Source organism: Microtus oregoni, unplaced genomic scaffold (assembly GCF_018167655.1).
Source record: "Microtus oregoni isolate MIOR12 unplaced genomic scaffold, Mior012 000004F_ref0000308, whole genome shotgun sequence".
NCBI lineage: Eukaryota > Metazoa > Chordata > Mammalia > Rodentia > Cricetidae > Microtus > Microtus oregoni.
The window spans coordinates 46,706,584-46,729,377 of record NW_024543063.1 but is presented as its reverse complement, the minus strand read 5'-3'; the positions used below and the strand labels follow the sequence as shown (position 1 = coordinate 46,729,377).

The 22,794-nt window shown below is 45.1% G+C and overlaps 1 protein-coding gene across 3 annotated transcripts in view; it reads left to right on the top strand.

Annotated features, from left to right (window-relative positions):
- The window catches only part of Gfod2 (glucose-fructose oxidoreductase domain containing 2), a 43,590-nt gene that overhangs the window by 603 nt on the left and 20,193 nt on the right, over positions 1–22,794 (top strand). Inside the window, exon 1 of one of the 3 annotated variants that reach the window (XM_041650009.1) lies at positions 9,673–9,758. The exons of the other annotated variants lie outside the window; for them this stretch is intronic. The gene's annotated coding sequence lies outside the window, so the exon portion shown is untranslated. Of the gene's footprint in view, positions 1–9,672; positions 9,759–22,794 lie in introns of those variants that run through there. 3 annotated transcript variants of the gene reach the window in all.

Sequence of the window (22,794 nt, the reverse complement as noted above, 5' to 3'; positions counted from 1 at the left end):
ATGAGATGGGATTTTCAGGCAGCAAATATGTAAGAAAACTGGTGTTCAGGTAACAGCTTGAAACAAGGAACATCCCAGAAGTGTTTGGTTTTCCCTGCCAGCCCCGACCAAGTGCTGTGTCCTGGCTGGCCCTGGCCTACTTTTGTAGCTCAGGAAAGAAACAAAAGACAAAAAAAAAACTGCTGGATTTGGAGAGACAAAAGATGAGATGAGGTGTTCCTGTCAAGGCTCTATTACACCTGAGTGGCGAGGGAAGATGGGGCTGGAAGATGAGCATTTATGAATGGGTCTGTGAACAGTTCACCTTCCAGACTACAGCAGGATCTAAAGAGGACAGACATATAAAGGTATAAAACCGCATTGGGTAGACAGCAAGGAAGTTATCATACGTTTGTGTTCGTTGTTCCCCGTATCGTGCTAAGGACAGAATACATGAGGAAGAAGTCGAAACCCAGCTCAGGCACTACTCTGAGGATCTGTGGGCACAAAGACTTCTTGATGGAAGACCATTTAGTTGAAAGAAACAGCCTTTAAAATAGAAAAAAAAATAGAAAAATAAGATACAACATTGCTGTGATATGCGGTGATAAGGAAAAGATGATCGTCTTTGAGTAGGTGAAGCTAGATTCGTTTGTGATAAGGAAACTCATTTCCTTCTGAAAAAACTACACCAGAGAACACAAGAGTGTCAAGACACCCATTTTACAGAAAATAGGAGAAAATTAATGCTTTCGGGCTATGAATTTAAAACATGTTTTGGGGCCAAGAAGTGGAAGTTTTAGTACACAGTTCTATTGGTAGACCCCCCCCCCCCCGCATTTTTTTTTTTCTCGGAGATGGAGTTTATGTATAGCCCTGGCTGGCCTGGAACTCACTCTGTAGACCAGGCTGGCCTCGAGCTCACAGAGATCTGCTTGCTTCTGCCTCCAGAGTGCTGGGATTAAAGGCGTGCGCCACCACCACCTAGCAACCCTAAACTTAAGATCCTCCCACCTTCGTCTCCCTAGTACTTGAGAGTGTACCACCATATCTGGTTTTATAAGGCAGCAGGAACTGAGCCCAGGGCCTTGTGCCTGCTAGGCATGCACCGTATGAACTGGGCTACATCAGTAATCTTCCATTAAAAATATTTTTGTATATATATATTTTTTAAAGATTTACTTACTATGCATACAATGTTCTGTTAACATATATTCACCAGAAGAGGCACCAGATCTCATTACAGATGGTTGTGAGCCACCATGTGGTTGCTGGGAATTGAACTCAGGACTTCTGGAAGAGCAGCCAGTGCTCTTAACCTCTGAGCCACCTCTCCAGCCCCCAATATTTTTGTATATTTTATTAATTTATTTTGTGAGCATGACTGTGGAGGTCTGGGACAGCTAGTCCTACTGTATAGATCCTGGGAGTGAACTTGGGTGTCAGGTTTGCCAGCAGGTAGTTTTACCTGATCAGCCACTTCCTGGGCGTGTGTGTGTGTGTGTGTGTGTGTGTGTGTGTGCGTGCGCGGGTGTGTACATACGCGTGCGCGTGTGTGAAGAAATTCAAACTGGGTGAGGTTGGTGCATACCTAGGACCCAGGGGGTAGAGGGAGGAAGATGGCAAGTTCTGGGCCAGTGTGGGCTGCATATTAACCACATCAAAACCGCAGAAAGGAGGCCAGAGAGATGGGTCAGGGGTTAAGAACACTTGATGGTGCTCAGCGGTGGTGGCGCACGCCTTTAATCCCAGCACTTGAAAGGCCGAAGTGTTGGATCTCTGTGAGTTCAATGCCAGCCTCTTGTACAGAATGAGTTCTAGTACAGCCAGGACCATATAGAGAGATGCTGCCTTGGAGAAAAAAATAAAACCACTTGATGTTGTTACTCAGGATGGGCTGGGTCCCCAGGACTCACATGGTGGCTCACAACCATCCATAAATTCAGTTCCAGGGTGGTCTGGCACCCTCTCATGCAAGCAAAATAAATACTCACAACATAACCAGATAAATCGAAAACAAAAATCATGTGTGTGTGTGTGTGTGTGTGTATATATATATATATATATATATATACATATATATATATATATATTTGTTACATATGTGGTTGAGACTGTTTCAATAAAAATATATACACATGATTTTTTTTTTTTTTTGACCCAAGATTTCACTCTGTAAGCCAAGCCAGCCTGGAACTCTCTTTAGCTATCCTCCTGCCTCAGCTTTCCAAGTCAAGACCCACCCTACCTGGCTTAAGTAAGAATTTTTTTAAAAAAATTTTGCATGCAAGTGTGTGTCTGGTGCCATTGAAGAAGAGAGTTTCAGAACCCCTGGAATTGGATTTATGGATGGTTCAGGGAATAGCAGATACTTTTAATTGATGAGCCATTGCTCCAGCCCCAAGTATGAGTTGTTTTTTGTTTTGGGTTTTTTTTTGTTTGTTTGTTTGCTTGGTTTTTTTAAAATATTTATTTATTTATTATATATACACAATATTCTGTCTGTGTATATGCCTGAATGCCAGAAGAGGGCTCCGGACCTCTTTACAGATGGTTGTGAGCCACCATGTGGTTGCTGGGAATTGAACTCAGGACCTTTGGAAGAACAGGCAATGCTCTTAACCACTGAGCTATCTCTCCAGCCCCTGTTTGCTTGTTTTTTAAGATATATTTTGGGTGAGGAGCTGAGGAAATGGCCCAGAGGATAAGAACATTGGCTACTCTTGCAGAGGACCCAGGTCTGATTCCCAGCCCCCACATGGCAGCTCACAGCCTGTGTAACTGCAGTTCTAGGGGATCCAGTGCTCTTTTCCGGCTGTCGTGAGCACCAGGCACGCACACAGTGCACAGATGTACATGTAGATGACTTAGCAGTTAGAAACTTTGAAAAATAACATTTAAAAAAGATTTAGTTTGTATGTATGTATGTATGTATGTATGTGCTCCATATGTGTGCCTGGTACCCATGAAGGTCAGAGGAGAGTGTCAGATCTCCTGGTAGTAGAGCTATAGATGTCTGAATTGGCATGTAGGTGCTAGGAACTGAACCCTGACTCTGCCTTAGCAATAAGTACCCTTAACTGCAGAGGCCTTGTTAGGTTGGGATGTGTTCATGGGTTTATGGGCTTTTTTGTTGTTGTTGTTGTTCTTTTTTTTTGTTGTTGTTCTACAATCAGACACTTTTTTTTTTTTACCCCAGAGAAAAGTGGACTTAAGGAGACTCTCCAGGTGTTTCTAAGTTACTATGGCAATGAAACCTTTGGCAAATAATTGCTTAGCGCCCACTCCATTTTTAGGGTAACTGAGGGCAGCTATCAAGTCTGACCTGCAATAAAGTAATCACTAGTGTTTGACAGTTCAACTGCAAGGAGCCCTTGCCAGATAAAGCAGCAATACTAACAGCATCTACTTTCACTGAACTGCCTTTCTGGTTTTCCAGAAAGTCAGTGAATAACAAGGGCATGCAGTGCCGTCTGGTAAAATGAAGCTGAGACAGAGAGGATAGCGGGTAAAATCGCAGTCAGCCAGGCCAAGCAGTGCCTGGGAGGCAGAGGCAGGTGGCTCTTTGTTTTTGTTTTTTTTTTTGTTTGTTTGTTTTGTTTTGTTTTTATTTTTTTGGTTTTTCAAGACAGGGTTTCTCTGTGATTTTGGAGCCTGTCCTAGAACTAGCTCTTGTAGACTCATAGAGATCCGCCTGCCTCTGCCTCCCGAGTGCTGGGATTAAAGGCGTGTGCCACCACCGCCTGGCTCAGGTGACTCTTTGTGAGTTCCAGGACAGCCAGAGCTACACAGGTGAGACTCTGTCTCAGAAAAAGGAAGAAGGGAGTGTGTGCCTGTCCTGGATTCAGGGACAGCGCTTGCCTCGGTGTGTGTGTCCTGGGTTCAGGGACAGCGTTTGCCTAGTATGTGTCCTGGGTTCAGGGACAGCGCTTGCCTAGGTGTGTGTGTCCTGGGTTCAGAGACAGCCCTTGCCTCATATGTACATGTCCTGGATTCAGTCCACATCGCTTTTTATCATTTTTATCATCAGAGGAAGTCATGACAGGAACTCAATCACGACAGGAACCTGAAGGCAGGAGCCGATGCAGAGGTTGTGGATGCGTGCTGCTAACTGACTTGCTCAACCTGCTGCTTTCTTAAAGAACCAAGGTTCACCAGCCTGGCCTGGCCCCACTCACAATGGACTGGTTCCTTTCACATCAGTCAGTTCTTAAGAAAATGCCCCAAAGTCTTGTCTACAACCCCATCATATGAAGGCATTTTCTCAATTGAGGGTCCATCTCTCAAGCCTGCCAAATTGCCGTAAAACTAGCCAGCATACATGCTGTTTATTTTAAAATTAGTTTATCCTGTCAATGCTTAGGGTTTCTTTTTTTTTTCTTTTCTTTTTTTTGGGGGGGGGGTTGAGACAGGGTTTCTCTGTAGCTTTGGAGCCTGTCCTGGTACTCACTCTGTGGACCAGGCTGGACTTGAACTCACAGAGATCTATCTGTCTCTGCCTCCTGAGTGCTGGGATTAAAGGCATGAGCCACCACCGCCCGGGCGGCAATGCTTAGGGTTTCTAATATTTCCTAATATATTGATTGCTATCCAGAGAACATTTAAATGCATCTAAGTAATTACCAGATTATAAAGAACTGTTCTCTGCAGTGTATTTCTAAGTATGAAGTTCCAGGGACTTAGTATCTGGTTAATAGTGAGAACATTTTTTTTAATATTTTATTTATTTATTATGTATACAATATTCTGTCTGTGTGTATGCCTGCAGGCCAGAAGAGGGCACCGGACCTCATTACAGATGGTTGTGAGCCACCATGTAGTTGCTGGGAATTGAACTCAGGACCTTTGGAAGAGCAGGCAGTGTTCTTAACCTCTGAGCCATCTCTCCAGCCCGAGAACATGGTTTTTGTCCTGAAGGAGTGTAGAGTGTCAATAGTGGACAGAACATCATTTAAACAGGCACAGAAAATCCTACAATACTTCAGTGAATGATTATTTTCAGCTAGGCACATCCTGTTTGTAACCTGTCTTTTACAGCTGGCCCTTCATTACATAGCAACCAGATAAAAAGTGGTGGTGTGGCAAAAAGAGAAAATGTGACTTCATTGGTTAACTAGGTGTCACCTAGCTAACATCTAGAGCAGTGCTTCTCAACCTCCCTGATGCCGAAAGCCTTTAATACAGTTCCTCATAAAATTATTTTCATTGCTACTTCATAACTGTAATTTTGCTACTGTTATGAATCATAATGTGCGGGGGTGGGGTGGCGCATGCCATTAATCCCAACACTCGGGAGGCAGAGACAGAGGCAGGCAGACCTCTGTGAGTTCAAGGCCAGCCTGGTCTATAGCTACAGAGAAACCCCGTTTTCAAAACAAAACAAAAGAATTGGTAATGTATTATCTGATATATAAGATATCTGCTATGCGACCCCTGTGAAAGGGTCATTCGACTTCCTGGGGGGGGGTTGCAACCCACAGGTTGAGAACTGCTGAACTAGAGGCTAGTAAGCAGATTTTTCTTATTTACTTCATTTGCGTGTATATGTGCGTGCCTCTGGGCGTGTGTGTGCCACAGTGCCAGTGTGGAGGTCAGAGGACAGCGTGTGGGAGTTGGCTCTCGTGGAAAGTGAGGGTTTTGGCACTAGCTATATAAACTGAGGATATGACAGTTCCGAGGTATAGTTGAGGAGGTTTTTATTGTAGACATGAGGGAGAGGATAGCCAGAGGTCTCTGAAAGAGTCCAGAGCATAGAGAGAAAGTAGTAGATTAAACGTGGCCAGCAGACGGGACCTGGCCATGAGAGAAGAGGGAGGAAGAGCCAGAGCGGAGGAAAAAAGGGTTCAGGCAGAGGAGACCAAGAGAGAGGGGGCCAAAAGAGGAAGAAAAAGAGAACATGGCTGCGTAATAAGATTATAGGGGAATGAGAATCTGGGGAAGAGAAGCCCAGGAGCTGGAGAATTTAGGGGTGAGAAGAGCTGAGGAGCACTGGAGGCCAGCATGCGCTTTGCTATGCTAACAGGCACCACGGATGGCCGTTTGGACCTGGCAGGCTCTCCTGCCATGTTGGTTCTGGAGATGCAACTCAGATCTGTATGAGAGTGAGTGCTTTTACACACTGAGATCTGTATGAGAGTGAGTGCTTTTACACACGGAGCCGCTTTGCCGGCCCTGGTGTGCAGTGTACAAGTGCACCAGAAGTGGCTGTGGTGACTCCTGCCTGTAATCCAGCAGTTAGGAGGCTAAGGCTGGAGGATCTCTGTGAGTTCACGGCCAGCCTGCTCTACACAGTGAGCCTCAGGCCAAGGCTATGTATTGATATTTTGTCTCAAAAGCAAAAACAAACAAAAAAGTGAAAACCTCAAGTTTGTCCATTGAAAAGCACTGTAAGTGAAAACTCACCTTGTTTTTGGCGCCACAGGTAAACCCAGACTATGTGACATACTCGCCTCTAGGGTTGGTGAGACAAGTGCATTGCTGGAGAGTTTGCCCTCGGCGCCTTAAAGATAAACCAGTGTTTGTTTCCATGTTGCTTGCCACAGGCAGGTTCCCAAATCATCAGTCTCTCTGTTCAGCTAGGGCCAAGCAAGAAATGGAAACTGAGCTCCAGGGATGAGGCCTGTTTGAATCACTCCTGTGTGCCCCAGGTCCTAACATGCCTGACTCCATGTGATTGAAAATGGTAGGACATGAATGAGGAAAGAACTCTGGCGACTGTGTTGTTGTGGGGGAGGGGGCACAGGAGGACCTTCGGGTTTGAGGGAAGAGGAATTCCGGTTGGAGACAGACAGCAGGAATTTCCTGCAGATCCTTAGAAGAGTGGAGCCTGAGGTGGAGCTGGAGCTGCGTTGCCAGGGCTGGAGACTGGATGTTAGGAATGTTTTCATGGAAGTCATGATAAAATTGAGGGATTAGATTAAATTTTTTGGAGAGAAAGGGCTGAGAATGTTCTTAGGCTGGTATCAGCCTGGTACTCACTCTTGGAGCAATATCAGAAAAAAAAATGTTACTGTCTCTCTCTTCTTGGAGAAAGTGCCTCCTGTTACCCAAGTTGTCCTCATGTTTGCTATAACCAGCTTTTTTTTTTTTTAATATTTATTTATTATGTATACAATATTCTGTCTGTGTCTATGCCTGCAGGCCAGAAGAGGGCACCAGACCCCATTACAGGTGGTTGTGAGCCACCATGTGGTTGCTGGGAATTGAACTCAGGACCTTTGGTAGAGCAGGCAATGCTCTTAACCTCTGAGCCATCTCTCCAGCCCTATAACCAGCTTTTGATGAACTTTTGATCTACTTGCCTCCATCTCCTGGGAGCTGGGATTACAGATGTGGGCCATGTCATAGGGTTTATGGAGTGCTGGGAATCTGACAGGGTTTCAGACATGCTAGGTAGGCAATTACTGAACCACATCCCTAGTCCCTCCTGCTGCTGTATGTGTGTGTGTCTGTCTGTCTTCGTGTCTGTGTTCGTGTATGTGTGTGTGTCTGTCTGTGAGTGTGTGTGTGTGTGTGTTTGTATTCATGTTTGTATGCATGTCTGTGTGTGTCTTTTAGTGTGAGCTTTAAAACGGGATTTTACTCTGTTGCCTAGGCTAGTCTGATAGTTGGTATGTAACCCACCTGGACTCAGACTCCTGGCAGTTCTCCAGCCTTTGTCTTCTGAGTTCTGGGATTACAGTCATGTGCACCATGCCCAGCTTCTTATGGATATATTGTAAAGAGCCAGTTAGATGGCTCAGTGGGTAAAGGCACTGTTGCTAGCCTGACGACCTGAGTCTGAGTCCTAGTACCTACATAGTAGGAGAGAACCAACTCCTGTAAGTTGTCTCTACCTCCACAAGTGTGCACAACAAACAAACAAACAAACAAATGTGACTTAAATAGCCAGGAGTGGTGGCTCACATCTTTGATCCCAGCTCTTGGGAGGCAGGTGGATCTCTGAGTTCCAGGCCAGCCTGGTCTACAAAGTGAGTTCCAGGACAGCCAGGACTGTTACACAGAGAAACCCAGTCTCAAAAAACCAAAACAAAAAAAGAAACAAACAAACCAATAAAGATCTGATAGAGCTGGCAGAGGAATGCTTTTATTACCAGCTGAAGCTTTGTAACCTTAATAGCAAACTAAATGCATCTGTGGGTGTTCCATTCACTTCTCCTTTATGGCCCAGTTAGCTGACCCTTGGCGCATAGGGTGTTCATGCTTCACGGACTAGGTCACTGGGCTGGTCCTTGGTGTCCTGTGTACAGTGGAGTGGAGAGTTGGTGCCTCTGTGCTCTGAGGTGGTGGTTGCCTAGCAAGTGACTGCCCTGTCACGCCATAGCTAGTGTAGCTGAGGGTTAACATCTCTTTCCTTTGTCCTGCTTTTGGTTTTGCTTCCAGTGGGAAGGCGGAAATATGTGACCATGTCATAGACTCAGTGCAGGCACTGTTCACATAGATGATATTAATGGAAACAAATGGTGAGAGTCAATACCTGTTTCCTAGCTCTTCCCCTTTCTTCCCTTCCCAGTTCTTTTCCACTCCTTCTCCTTCCTCATCCCTCCCTTCCCTTTTGCTTCTGGGTTGTTTGTTTGTTTGTTTGGGTTTTTTTTTTTTGTTTCTGTGTGTTTGTGTTTCTGTCTCTCTGTGCCTGAGCATATGTTGTGGTGAGAGGTGCATGTCTTGTCTTTCTGCTGTGCGAGTCCCAGATAGCAGACTAGATTGTCATACTTGGCACCAAGTGCCACCAAGCCCTGAGCCATCTCACCATCCTCTTTTTGTTGTTGTTGTTGTTTTTTGGTTATTTTTGTTTGTTTGTTTGTTTTTGTACGGGTTCTCTATGTTGCTCTGGCTGGTCTCAGTTAGCCTGCCTCTGTCGCCCAAATGCTGGGATCAAAGGTGTGCACCACCATACCAGACTTCTCCTTTGTGTAGATGTGTGTTTGTGTTTTATTTGTTGTGGTTTAGTTTTGTTCTTTTGTTTTTCTAGACAGGATTTCTCTGTGTAATCCTGGCTGTCCTCCTCCGACGACGCCTCCTCCTCCTCCTCCATTTCTTCTAATCTAGTCTTTCTGTGTGGTCAAGACTGACCTAAAACTCAGTGATCCTCTTGCCTTAGCCTCCCAAGGACCGGGATCATAGCTGTGCATCACCATAGCCAGCTTCAGCACTTGGTTTTCTTTCTTTTTTGGTTTCTCAGAGACAGGATTTCTTTGTGTGGATTAGGCTAGCTTCGAACTCACAGCGACCTTCATGCCATGTTTTTATGTGGAAGTCAGAAGATAACTTTTCAGTTCTCCTTTTCAGCCATGTGGGCCTCAGGGGTTGAACTCAGGAGCCATCTCCCCAGCCCAGACAGAGATCCACCTGCCTCTACTTCTGCCTCCCAAGTGCTGGGATTAAAGGCATGCGCCACCACCGCCTGGCTCAGTTCTCACTCTTAAGATTTAAAAATAATCATTTATTTAAAGTCAAAAAGATAAAGAAGAATTTAAGAGCCTCACAGGCTGATTTGATTTCCTTATCTCACATTTGTTCGGTGACTGGGTCTTTCCGCAGCCTCCGCTCCTTGTCAGAAGCTGGGCTGTTTTTAGACATAGAGCAGTGTGCGAGCGAAGCCGCGTCCTGCCATTCTGACTGCTTGACGTGTGAGCTCTGAGAGAGACAAAGCCCAGGGTGCTGTGGGAACACTAAACTGAACTACTCTTTCCAGCCAAGGACACAGGCTCTTGGAGGAGGGGCTGCTTCAGTGAAGAGCTGACAGTTCCGAGGGGTTAGAGAAGAGCTTTACAGGCAGAGTAAGTGACGTGGGCCGAAGGAGACAAGCGAAGATAGTGGCTAGCCTGGGTCATGCATGTATCAGACCAAGTGGCAGAGAGATGGGAAGTGTCCTGCCTCACTGAGTCTGTGAGCATTGTCAAGAAATTTGGGGCCTACGGGTGCTTCCCTTAGGCTAGGAAAACATACTGGGTACCTTTGGAGGTCAAAGTAGTAGTGAATTCAGGTGACACCAGAATGTCCAGTTGTTGGGGAGGGGTGACAGACTGTTGTGGGGGCAGGGAGGCTTCGCTGTTGCCATGTTTCTTTTAAATATTTATTTATTTATTATGTATACATTATTCTGTCTGTGTGTATGCCTGCAGGCCAGCAGAGGGCACCAGACCCCATTACAGATGGTTGTGAGCCACCATGTGGTTGCTGGGAATTGAACTCAGAACCTTTGGAAGAGCAGGCAATGCTCTTAACCTCTGAGCCATCTCTCCAGCCCGCCATGTTTCTTTTAAACTGGTTAAATTTGAGTCTCAGTGTTTGTCTGCGTCCTCTGTTACTCTCCTCCCTTTATATTGGTCTGTGGCCTTTGAACACAGCCTCCAGACTGACATATGGTGTTCTTTTCTGGTAGGGGAAGGAACTTAACTGCAAGGAGGGCTAAGGTGGTGTGGCTCATGTGCTGGGAAGGAGGGGTCAGAGTTGCAGAAGTGGTTCTGGATGAAGGGCTCGCTCTTGAGAGCTCGTGTTGCAATATAAGACGGGATGGGGGGGTCAGCTCCTCTTCCTAGTCCTCAGTTTCCTGTCATCTGATGCTTGTTTTCTTTCCTGAATACTTAACCAGATTCTGTTCCAGACTACTCAACTCTGTGTGTGTCTGTGTACATGTGGATATGTTTGTTTGTCTTTGTGTGTACATGTGGATATGTTTGTCTCTGTGTGTATATATGTGAATGTTTGTGTGTACATGTGGATATGTTTGTGTATGTATATGCATGTGAATGTTTGTGTATGTATATGCATGTGAATGTGTTGTGTATATATGTGTGGGTATGTTTGTGTATGTGTATACATGTGATGTGTTTGTGTGTTGTGTGTATACATCTGTGTATATGTGTGTGCATGTGGATATGTTTGTGTGTTGTGTACATACATGTGTGTGTCTGTGTGTGTGTGCATGCGCATAAGCATGTGGATATGCGTGCATGGAGGTCAGGCTGATCACAGTGGGTCTCCTCGTTTAGTTTCCACTTTATTTTTGAGACAAGGTCTCTTACTGAACCTCAATTTCACAAAGTTGGCTAGACTAGCTGGCCAGCAAGCCCAGGACCTTCCTGTCTTTGGTTTCTCGGCACTGGGATTAACATGGGGGCATAGTGGTACCCCCCTAGCTTTTACATGGATATTGGAGAACTAAACACAGGTCCTCCTCGTTATGCAGCAAGTACTTTACTGACTAAGCTGTTTGCCTTGTGTTTTGTTTGAAACAGGGATTTATCGTGGCACTGAGCATTTGGGTTACAAGCATGAACTACCGTGCCTAACTGTAAATCTCCCTTTCCCTCTCCCCTCCTCCCTCACTACCTCTCCTTCCTTCTCTTCCTCCCTATCTCCCTGTCTTTTTTTTTTTTTTTTAAAGGCAGGGTCTCATGCAGTCCAGGCTGCCTAGAACTCACTATGTTGGAAAGGGCAACTGAACTTCTGATTCTTGTGTCTCTATCTCTGAAGTTCTAGAATTAAGCCACCGTGCCTTCTTCTTTTTATGCAGTGTTAGGTAGACATACAACCCTGCTTCGTGTGCGCCGCTCAGGGGCTTTGCCAGCCTGATTTTGTAGCTGGAGATGTGATTATTACGTTTGTGTGCATATCCCACGACCCTACGGGATTATATGCAGCTTTTCTTTTGTTTATCTTTGGTTTTTGGATAGGGTCTCAATATGTAGCCTAGGCTGGACTGGAATTCAGAATCCTTCTGCCTCAGCTTCTCAAGTACTATGATTACAGGAATGAATGACTATTCCCATCTCTATACACATTGTTTTTTATTTGTTTTTTTAAACTTGGGTTTTTGTTGTTGTTTTGTTTGTTTTTGAGACATGGTCTCACTAAGGAACCCTGGCTAGCCTCTCCTATGTAGATCAGGCCCTGGAATTCTCAAAGATCCTCTGCCTCTGTCTCCTGAGTACTGGGATTAAAGGTGTGCACTACCACACCTGACTACTTATTCATTTCATATGTGCAAGTATTTTGTGTGCATGTGTGTCCGTCCATCAGATTGCATGCCTGGTGCCCTAGGACATAAAAAGAGGGTATTGTCAGATCCCCTGGAACTGGAATTACAGACAGCTATTGTAAACTACCATGTGGATGCTAGGAGTTGCGCCCAGGCCCTTTGCAGGTGCCCTTAACCAGTGAGCCATTTCTCTAGCCAAAATTGTAAATAGTAAAATTTTATTAGCTCAGTAAATGTGTCTTGCTTTCTTGACTATGTGGGAACAAGGTCCGAAATATTTTTCTCTTTTTTTTCCAGAGCATATTTATTAAGCATTTATTATATACTAAGTATCAGTGATAAAACATTGGAAAAAACAGACCGCTCCAGGCCCCCCCAAATTCCTTGTTCCCGGGGAGCATAAATTCTAATAGGTTGGCAGATAAAACAACAGCAGCAACAATATAACCATAAACCTGTTCTTATAGGACTGTGTTCAAAAAGGAAGCAGATCATTAATAGAACACTTGCCTGTTGTGTATGAGGCTTCGGATCAATTCTCCAGTACTAAGAGACTAGAAAGGGAAAAAGACCATATTTGAGTAGAGGCCTGAAAGGAAGGGGAAGATAAGTGAAGTTCTGTAGAACAGAGCAGATCTCAAGTGTCGTGGTCCTGAGACAGGAGCCCCTGGCTTGTGTGAGCTGCACACAGCAGTCAGTGTTGTATCTGGCTTGGCAGATGAGGTCAGAACGAGAAAGTAGGCGGCAGGAAAGGCATAGGGCTTTGTAGGTCACTCGAGAAAACATTTGGACACGTAATTTGGTCTGAATTACACTTTAATCGGGTCACTCTTGGTGCAGTGAGAGTAGATTGGGGGTGTAACGTGGGGAGACGGAGTAGAGGCTGTTGCAGTGATGTAGGAGGAGTGGGCACTTGAACTCAGGTGAGGGTGACAGAAAGTGCAAAGTACTTAGATTCAGGATGAAGTCAGGAGGCAGAGAGTTGGCAAAAGATTTGTTGATGGATCATATATCACCTGTGGGAAGGAAGCAAAGATAACTCCAAGGTTTTGGCTTGAGCCATTGGAAGATTTATGTTCCCAATTTCAGTGATGAAGCCACCGTGGAAGGATTAGAAACTGTGTTGTTCTGTATGCTTTAAGTTTCAGATGCAGCATCCAAGTGGAGATGTCAGATAGGTAGTTGATTATATGGTCTGGACCCCAAGCGAAAGGCTCCAGCTGACGACTTTAGGAGTCACTAGGGAATAGATGGTATTTAAAGTCATGAGACTTGGTAGACTCATCAAGGGAGTATAAATAGAAAAGAGAAATGGGCTGGGTAGTTAGTTACATTGGTTATCAGGAAAAACTAGCAGGAAGGGTCTGAGAAGTGGCTAGAGAAATGGGAACCAAATCAGCAGGCATTTGTGTTCTAGAAACCAAGAAAAGAACTCTGTCATGGAGGGTGGGAAAGACCATCAGACGGTGCAGACAGATGGAAGTGGGATGAGCATGGGACTTGGCCCTGTAATTAGCAATATTGTTTCTCCAATGTCTTCTACCTTATTTTCAGACAGGGTCTCCCACTGACCTGAACTCACCTAGCAGGTTAGGCTGCCCAGTGTGCATGTGTGTAAAGTGTATGTGAGTGCCATGGCACCCGTGGAGGTCAGAGGATAACCTCGCGTGTTGGTTCTTGCCTTCCATTTGAGACAGGTTCATTTGTTCACTATTACAAATGCCAGGCTAGTTGGCCAAAAACTTCTGAAGATTCTCTTGTTTCTGCCTCCTGTCACCCCATAGGAGTTCTAGAATTATAATACCATCAAGAAGACCAGCTTAGGCCGGGTGATGGTGGCGCACGCCTTTAATCCCAGCACTTGGGAGGCAGAGGCAGGCAGATCTCTGTGAGTTCGAGACCAGCCTGGTCTACAACAGCTAGTTCCAGGACAGGCTCCAAAAACCGCAGAGAAACCCCGTCTCGAAAAAATAATAAAAAAAAAAAAAAAAAAAAGAAGACCAGCTTAATATGGGTTCTGAGGATCTGAACTCAAGTCCAGGTCCTCATGATTGCATGGCAGGAGCTTTGACCACTGAGCCATCTCCCCACCTCCAAACTAGCCTTTTTGGTTTTTGTTTTGCTTTGGTTTGGTTTGGATTGGATTTTATTTTGGGAGACAGGGTTTCTCTGGAACATGCTCTGTAGACCGGGCTGGCCTCAAACTTGCAGATATCCACCTGCCTCTGCTTCCCTAGTGCTGGGATTAAAGGCGTGTGCCACGGGGCTGGAGAGATGGCTCAGAGGTTAAGAGCACTGTCTGCTCTTCCAAAGGTTCTGAGTTCAATTCCCAGCAACCACATGGTGGCTCACAACCATCTGTAATGGGGTCTGGTGCCCTCTTCTGGCGTGCAGGCATATACACAGAATACTGTATGCATAATAAATAAATAAACATTTAAAAATAAATAAATAAATAAAGGCGTGTGCCACCACCACCACCCGTAGACCAGGCTGGCCTTGAACTCACAGAAATCGGCCTGCCTGTACCACATTGGTGTGGGGAATAAAGATGTTCGTGTGTGTGTCGGTGTGTGTTCTGTGCCGGTGTGTCCGGACTGGGCTTGAATCCAGCATTTTAATGGCATTGAACTGCTGTGCTTATTTATTCACTGGGATGCCAGGATCGGAGTTTTTCATCACGTTCAAACCCACGTAGATGGTGCCTTTCTCATATGGGACTTAAAATGTATGACATAAATATCATCAGTGTCCTTATGCTCGCTCACCTGGTAGCTTAGATTGTCCTTGAACTTTTTCAGTCCCCTGCCTTACGTCCCAAGTCTTGGGGTTAAAGGTATGCAGCACCCCCAAGCTCACTCATTTAGTCCTTCTTTATATGACAGCAGTTTTCATCCTACTGTACCTTGTGTTCTTTATAGCTCGTGCCTTAAATTGTCGTGACATGCTTATGTGGTTGCTAGGTTGTTGCTCACTCCTGTAAGCGGTACACTGTGTAAGAGCAGAAGCTGTGTCTGGTTTTTGTTTACCAAAGTATCTCGTTCTTTGCTTGATCCTGGCCTGTGGCCTATGTTTTAGTGAGTCTGTTTGCATAAATTACAGGTGTCGTTTTATACAAAAGCACCTTAAACAGCTTATAATTAGCTCAGCTAATGTCACAGTGTTTTAAAATGGGACTGAGAGTCTGTCTCCATGCCAGTGGGCCCTGGCTCACACTTCCAGGCGCAGAGCTTTGTTCTGATGGGCTTGTCACCTTAGCACTCACCGAGACCCTAAGATACTGGTTCCAGCTAGAAGTCATTTCTTCAGAAACTCTATTCTCTTGGTTCTCTTTGTCTCTATGCTGATCAAATTAGCTTCCATGGCATTTTCTTTGTTTTATAGGAATTAATTTTTAATTCCAAGCCCATTTATCTTGATTACATGTCTGGAATTGCAAAGGGTAAGCGGGTTGCTCTCCGCCCTTCGGTCCCTGCTTATGAATGCCAGCAGTAAGGACAGGAGCCAGGTGTTACAGAGGCACACACCTGTAATCCCAGCACCCCGAAGGCTGAGGCAGAATTGTTCTGAGTTTGAGGCTAGTCTGAGCTACATAATGAGATCTTGTCTGAAAAAAAAAATGTTCAAGATGAAAATCAAGGAATAATCCACATACAGTTAAACACACAGCTCTCAAGTATTGAGTTTCAGTTTTGACAGTCATATATAGCACCATGTAACTATAGAATCTCAAGACAGACATTCCTGTGTAGCCTTTGGCTTGTTTCCCTGCGCTCTTTCCTGGTAAAGTGGCTATAAGTCTACCACCGCTGGCACTGTTGGGCAATGGTCACTGTAAGGCTTGTCTGTTCTTTAGAGAACGGGAAAACTTTTTTTTCTGGGAATTGAATTCAAGACCCCTGGAAGAGCAGCCAGTGCTCTTAACTGCTGAGCCATCGTCTTTCCAGCCCGAGAGCTGCCTGGCAGCCTTCAGTGGCTGTAATGTTTTGTGGTCCGTGCATATTGTTGCTTGTATTGATGGTTCGTTTGTACTGCTTTACTGTGTTCCACTGTATCACAGTACCACCATTGGTTTCTCGTTCTCCTATTGATCAGCATTTCGGTTTGTTTCCAGTTTAAATTGATTGTGAACATTGTATACATTTTTTAGTGGCCAGGAGTTTTCTTTTCTTGGATAAATGTCTAGGAACGGAAATGAACTCACTTATGTACACATTCATTCTTTAGGACTATCACTTTAGCTGGATGTGGTGGTGCAACCTTTAGTCCCAGCACCTAGGAGGCAGAGGCAGGTGGATCTCTGTTGAGTTGGAGGCCAGTCTGGTCCACATAGTAGGTTTCAGGACAACCAGGGCTATGTAGAAAGACCTGTGTCAAACAAACAAACAAACAAACAAACAAAACCCTCTTAATTTCTGAAGTAGTTGTATTGTTGTATCTTTTTGTTGTTGTTGTTTCTAGGCAAGGTTTCTCTGTAGCTTTGGAGCCTATTCTGAAACTCATTCTGTAAACCAGGTGGCTTCAAACTCATAGAGATCTGCCTGCCTCTGTCTCCCAAGTGCTGGGATTAAAGGTGTGTGCCGCCACTGCCTGGCAATTGCATTGTTTTTTACCTCCACCATAAACATATGAGATTTCCATCTGTTCCATGTCCTCTGCACACTTTGGGATTGTCACTCTTTCTTGCTTTGTTCAAAATTGAACCCAGCCTCATGCAGATAAGCAAGTGTTTCAAATCTTATTATTATTACTATTTTTTAACTTTCACTGTTCTGGGGCTGGAGAGAGAGCTCAGCTGTTAAGAGCACTTGCTGTTCTTACAGAGGACCTGGGTTCAGTTCACAGCACCCATGTAGGCTTGGTAGAACGCTTAGTGAAACTCTGAGTTTAGTCTCCAAGACTGATACAAATTGAAGGCACCCAAGCTGTTTGATAGAAAGTGTAATGGGTAGCAAGAAGAGAGCTTGTTTGTAGCCCTGGGCCTCCACTTAATTGGGCTATTGTTAAACCAGGTGAACAGACCAGAACAGGCTGGACTCTGGGGTGGGGCCTATGAAGGTTGTAGGAGTTTAGTTGATATGAAGTATATTAGGTAATTTCTTAACTGTATAACAAACAGCCTCAAAATCCAAGAACTTAAGACAGATGTGTATTTCTCATGCTTCCTGGGGTGGTCTGGTCTAAGTCAGTTCTGATGGACCTGATGGCCTGGCATAATCTCACTCATAACTGGCAGTTGGCTCAGTGTCAGATGAGGTAGTGGGAATAATTTGGTCACGTCTCTCGTGATCCCATGGCTTTGCACTTACCTGATGGCCGCAGATATCTTGAGTGGTAGGACCTCCCTTAGCAACGGTGTTTTTCAAGCTTGTGTCCTACTGCTGTTGGCCAAACAGTGTTGTCATTGAGATCTCTGTCTGGACTCCCTTACTTCCCTGCTCCTTTTACCATTGTAAGAATTCAGATGAAACACAGAATGTAGTGTCGAAGACAGGCATTTTATTACACAGTAATAAAAAACCAAATACTCTCAAGGGGTGAGAGTGGACAGTGGGCAAAGAGGCCATTGTCCCCGTAGTTTAGGTGAGTTTTATAAGGGCAGACAGCTTTTCTGAGGGTCATTGAAAACCCACTCGGACTGACCCTGGAGGCCAGTGGGATGCACTTGTTCTTCATCAGGAGGCTTTTGCTGGGCAGCAGTCTTAAAGGCTCCCCAGGTGAGCCAGCCCTGTGATATTGCAGTAGATTTCATCATCTGCAGAGGTCACATTTTAGAACTGTGCAGTTCAATTACAAACAAAAAGACCCCTAAAAAAAAAAAGCAAAAAGCTTAGTATTTTAATCTTTGATTTTATGCTGATCTGCTTTCATGCTCTCCTTGGCAGCCTTTGGGCTTCTGGAACTGGGTTTGGTTATCAGTTAACAGCCTTCCAGGCAGTTCCACATACGATGCCTCTTCCCAGGGCCAAAAGCTATGACTCAGGTCCCATTGCCCTGTCCAGTTACCGAGTCCTGCTCTTTCACTCTGGGTTTACAAGCTGTTGACTGAGAAATTCGTTCTAATGCCCTTTCATCCTGCAGATGTCTAACTGGCTCTCCAACAAAGTCAGCGTGAGTCGTGATTGAGTGCCACGACGTAGGACACTCATGGGTGTTCTTCTGGGGGAGGATTCCTGAGAATGTAAGTCCACCTAAAGAGCTCAGGCTGAGTATGGTAGTTTAGGCCTGCAATCCTAGCACACAAGAGACTGAGGCAGATGAGTTGCCATGAGTTAGTCTCAAAAACAGAGAGGAAGGAAGGAAAGAAGGAACAAAGGAAGGAAGGAACCTCTGACTGAAATGTCCTGAGAGACAGAAGTGGGCTGCTGTTTAAGAGGGGCGCTGCTGTGGACAGATGAGGGCTTTCTTATCACTTGTCTTTTCCTCCAGTTCAGGGCTCTTAGGGCACTTCCACCCTGCAGCTTCCCATCCGGTGCCACCTCCAGCCCTGGGGTTGGTGGTGTTTTCCTGTGCTGTACACAAGTATCTACTTAGTATATCGTGCATGCGTGTGTGTGTGCGTGTGTGTGTGTGTGTGCATGCGTGCGTGCGTGTGTGTGTGTGTGTGTGTGTGTGTTGGTGGGGGCTCTTCTAGCCCAAGCCTGACTTTAATATATAGCTGCTCTGGCCTTGAACACTGAAGCTCTATGACTCCAGGCATGTGCCACTGTGCCCTGTCACACCTTAAAATAGATTTGCTGAAATGCCTGTCTTGTCGTGACATGGTATTCCCCACGGCTATAGACAATGTCTCATTGTGCTGCAGGAAGCTGTTGCGTGATCAGGTATTCACCCAGCAATAAGAACAAGTGCTCTTGACTGCTGAGCCTTTCCTGTACCTCCTATTTCTGTTTCTTTAATAAAAAAAAAAATCCACAAGTTGTGGAGGCAGAAGCAGGTGGATCTCTGAGTTTGAGATTCAGCCTGGTCTACAGAGTGAGTTCCAGAACAGCCAGGGCTGTTACACAGAGAAATCCTGTCTTGGGAAAAAAAAAATCCACAAATTTTGACAAACTGTGCCTTCTATGTTTATCTAATGAGACATAACCTCATAGAGATGCAAGGAAGTATGGGAAATACAGGATTTAGCCCTTTTACATATTACAACCCCAACATTATAAAGAGCAGAATTACAATAATTGAGTTTAACTTTCACAAGCGGCTTTATTTTCAGTTCTAGCGTCAGGTGACACTTCATTCCTTAAAGCAGGACGAGTGTCTCAGTAAGCCAGGAAGAGGTTGATTCAGGCGCTGCAGGGCTGGAGGGATGTGGCTGCTCTTGCAGAGGACCAGGATTTGGTTTCCAGCAGCGGCCCACAGCTGTCTCTTTTTTTTTTTTTTTGTTTTTTGTTTTTTGTTTTTCGAGACAGGGTTTCTCTGTGGTTTTGGAGCCTCTCCTGGAACTAGCTCTGTAGACCAGGCTGGTCTCGAACTCACAGAGATCCGCCTGCCTCTGCCTCCCGAGTGCTGGGATTAAAGGCGTGCGCCACCACCGCCCGGCTCACAGCTGTCTCTTAACTTCAGCTCTGAGCATGCAGTTGCTGCACATGCATAAACCTGGGCAAAACACCCAAGCACTCTTTTTTCTTTCTTGTTGTGTTTTTATTTTTAATTAAAAAGAAAAAAGCTGAAGAAAACTAACAGCAGTAGTTTTTACTTTCTTTGTAATCACAACTGGCCACCATCATATAGCTTCGGCTTTCCTTTCTTACGGAAGGGTTGAGGCAGAGAAGTCTTTATTGTCATGCTAGTCCACACTGATCTTTTGGGGAAATTTACCTGCTCCCTCTCTAATCTAATGTCTGAGAAGTGAGATAACAGTCTAGTTTAAACTCTGCGACAACCGGAATGAAAAAGGTATAACTTTAGCTTGAATCCATTTTGATTTTTAACCTGGTATGTCGGGACCTAATGTAACCATAGACAGAAGGATTCACAGGCGTCTTCTGACGAAAGGTCTCACTCATACGTGAGTTGCTGAATGACAGCTGCCACTAACTCAGAATATGTGACTTTCACACAGGTAGAGTGTTCTTTCCTGGACACCATCACCTTCATGATTATACTTTGCCCTGTACTGTATAAACCCATGGATAGGGCATGAGTTAGCAAATCTTTTGTTTAAAAGGCCAGCTTTAACTATTTTAGGCTTTGTGGGCCCTTGTGGCTTGTTGCTGCTACTGAACTGCTTGCTGTAGCTTAGAGCAACAATAATAGAATGGGTAAATGGTGGGAGGAGGAGTGGGGAAGGTGCTGGAGAGACGCTCAGAGGTTGGGGCACTGACTGTTGTTCTGGAGGACTCGAGTTCAATTCAGCCCTCTGTACTTCCAGTTCCAGGGGATCTGACACCTTTTACTGGCCTTCACAGGTATGAGTATGGTGCACAGACATATATGCAGGCCAATTGCTCATAAGATAAATAAATAATAATTTAAAAGAATGGGTAAATGGGTGTGCGTGACTGTGTTCCAACAAAGCTTTATTTATAAAACCAGGCATCAGATTAGAACTGGTTCACGTTTCTTTCTCTTTAGGGCACTACAGTTTCTTAAGTTATTTAGGCTTAGAACATTAATTACTGCCATTTGTTGAAATGCAATTGATTTATTTTTAGTTTGTTTATTGAGGATAACCTTAAACTCCCAACGTAACCAGTAATGACTTTGGACTTCTGATCTTCCTACTTCCCAAGTATTGGTATTTCAGGCATGTCCACTGTATCAGTGCCGGGTAGGGGGGTGCAGGAGGGGAAGAGGCTTGTGCATGCTAGACCAACACTGTATCAAATGGGCCTTAGAGCAGCTCGACTCTTACCCTTAGTGATGGCTGAGAGCCGGACCCACTCCTTCTTCTGTCAAGCTTGCCTGCCTCAGGTCTACCACGCAGCCAACGCAATCTGTTCACGTTTTACATCTTTTGTTTCTTAATTTTATTTTATGTGTTTTGCCAGTATGTATGTCTGTGTGAGGGTCAGCTTACCTGAAGCTAGAGTTACAGTTAGTTGTGAGTTGCTATGTGGGTGGTGGGAATTGAACCTGGATCCTCTGAAGAGCAGCCAGTGCTCTTAACTACTGAGCCATCTCTCCAGCCCCCTATGTTCTGCATCTGTATGGGAAGTTTAATAGGGGCTGTGGGTATAAAAACATGAAAACCCTAATCAGGAGATGACGAGTCAGAAAGGTGGGCAGGAGCCAGAGCTGGCAGCACTAAATGGTAGTCTAAGGATGGGCTCTGGAGGACGGTATGTTCAGACCTCCTGCCTCCGGATCCAGAAGGCCAATCTCTAAGGAGCAAGACTCCAGGTCAGAATTCTGGCTTCCATCTGCGTCACTAGAAGAAATCTGAGAGCTGGAAAGTCAAGGCTCTTATCCCGTGATCTCTCTTTTTCAAAGATATGGTTCTAGCAGGATTTATGTTCTTCAACTGAGGCTCCTGTTCCAGCCACACCCACTTTTCCTTTTCCTCCATTGTATCTGGGCTAGGAGCATGACCAGGTACAGTCAGTCCTGACAGACTCTTGGTGCCCTACTATCGGTTACGGGGCCACTCACGCAATTGTAAACCATCCCTTTACTCAAGGTCTCTTGTTAACCTCTGAGTGTACTGATTGTTTCCTGTAAGCAGCTGAATACCATTAATTTCCTTTTTAAAGTTGGCACAAGGATGAAGGCAGAATAGATTTAGGAGACATTTGATTAAAAAGAAATAGTTACAGGCTAGCGAGAGGGCTCAGAGGTTAAGAGCACTGGCTGATCTTCAGAGGTCCCGAGTTCAATTCCCAGCAACCATGTGGTGGCTCATAACCATCTATAATGAGATCTGGTGCCCTCTCTTGGCCTGTAGGGATACACACAGAGAACACTGTATGCAGAATAAATAAATCTTTAAAAAAAAAAAAACCAAAAAACCTGTCTAGTAGTACATGTGTGTACATACACAACTAAGTTTAAAATATATACAGCCAGGCAGTAGAGGCACACACCGTTAATCCCAGAACTCAGGAGGCAGAAGCAAGTGAATCTTGTTTGAGGCAAGTTCAACGCCAGCCTAGTTTACAGAGCAAGTTTTTTTTTTTTTTTTTTTTTTTTTTTTTTTTTTTTTTTGGTTTGGTTTGTGGCGGGGCAGGGTTTCTCTGTGTAACCCTGGTTGCCCTGGAACTCACTCTGCAGACTAGGCTGCCCTCAAACTCAGAGATCCACCTGCCTCTGCCTCCCGAGTGGAAGCCAGCTATGGAAAAGTCTGTTTTCCAGCTTTAAGACAAGATTATGTGGACTTAAAGACAGCTGATACTGCCTGATGGGGTGTATCCGTGCAGCCAGCTCAGGGTCACCTTTGTTGTCCTGCAGAGCTGTTGGTTTGATTTGTGTGTGGAGGGTGTGGTGCCTACATCTGGGCAAGTGTCTTTGGGAGCCAGAGAAAGATGCCAGATGGCCTCCTCTATTACTCTGTACCTTATTCTGGTGAGACAAGGTCTCTCCTTGAACCAGAAGTTTACCATTCTGGCTAGACTGACTGGCCAGCAAGCTCTTGGGAACCACCTGTCTCTGTGTCCCAGCTGCTGGGGTTGTAGGCTCACAAAGCCATACTTGGCTTTGAACATAGGTGTTGGAATTTGAATTCATGTCTTCATGTTCACATTGCAAGCATTTGTACCCCGAGCTGTCTCTATAGTCCCTACTATTTATTTACTTGTTTATTTTGCTGCTTCTGAGTATGAGATACCACTGTTTATTGGTTATTTGAAAATGAAATTTGGGGCCAGTGAGATGACTCAGCGGGCACAGGCACTCGC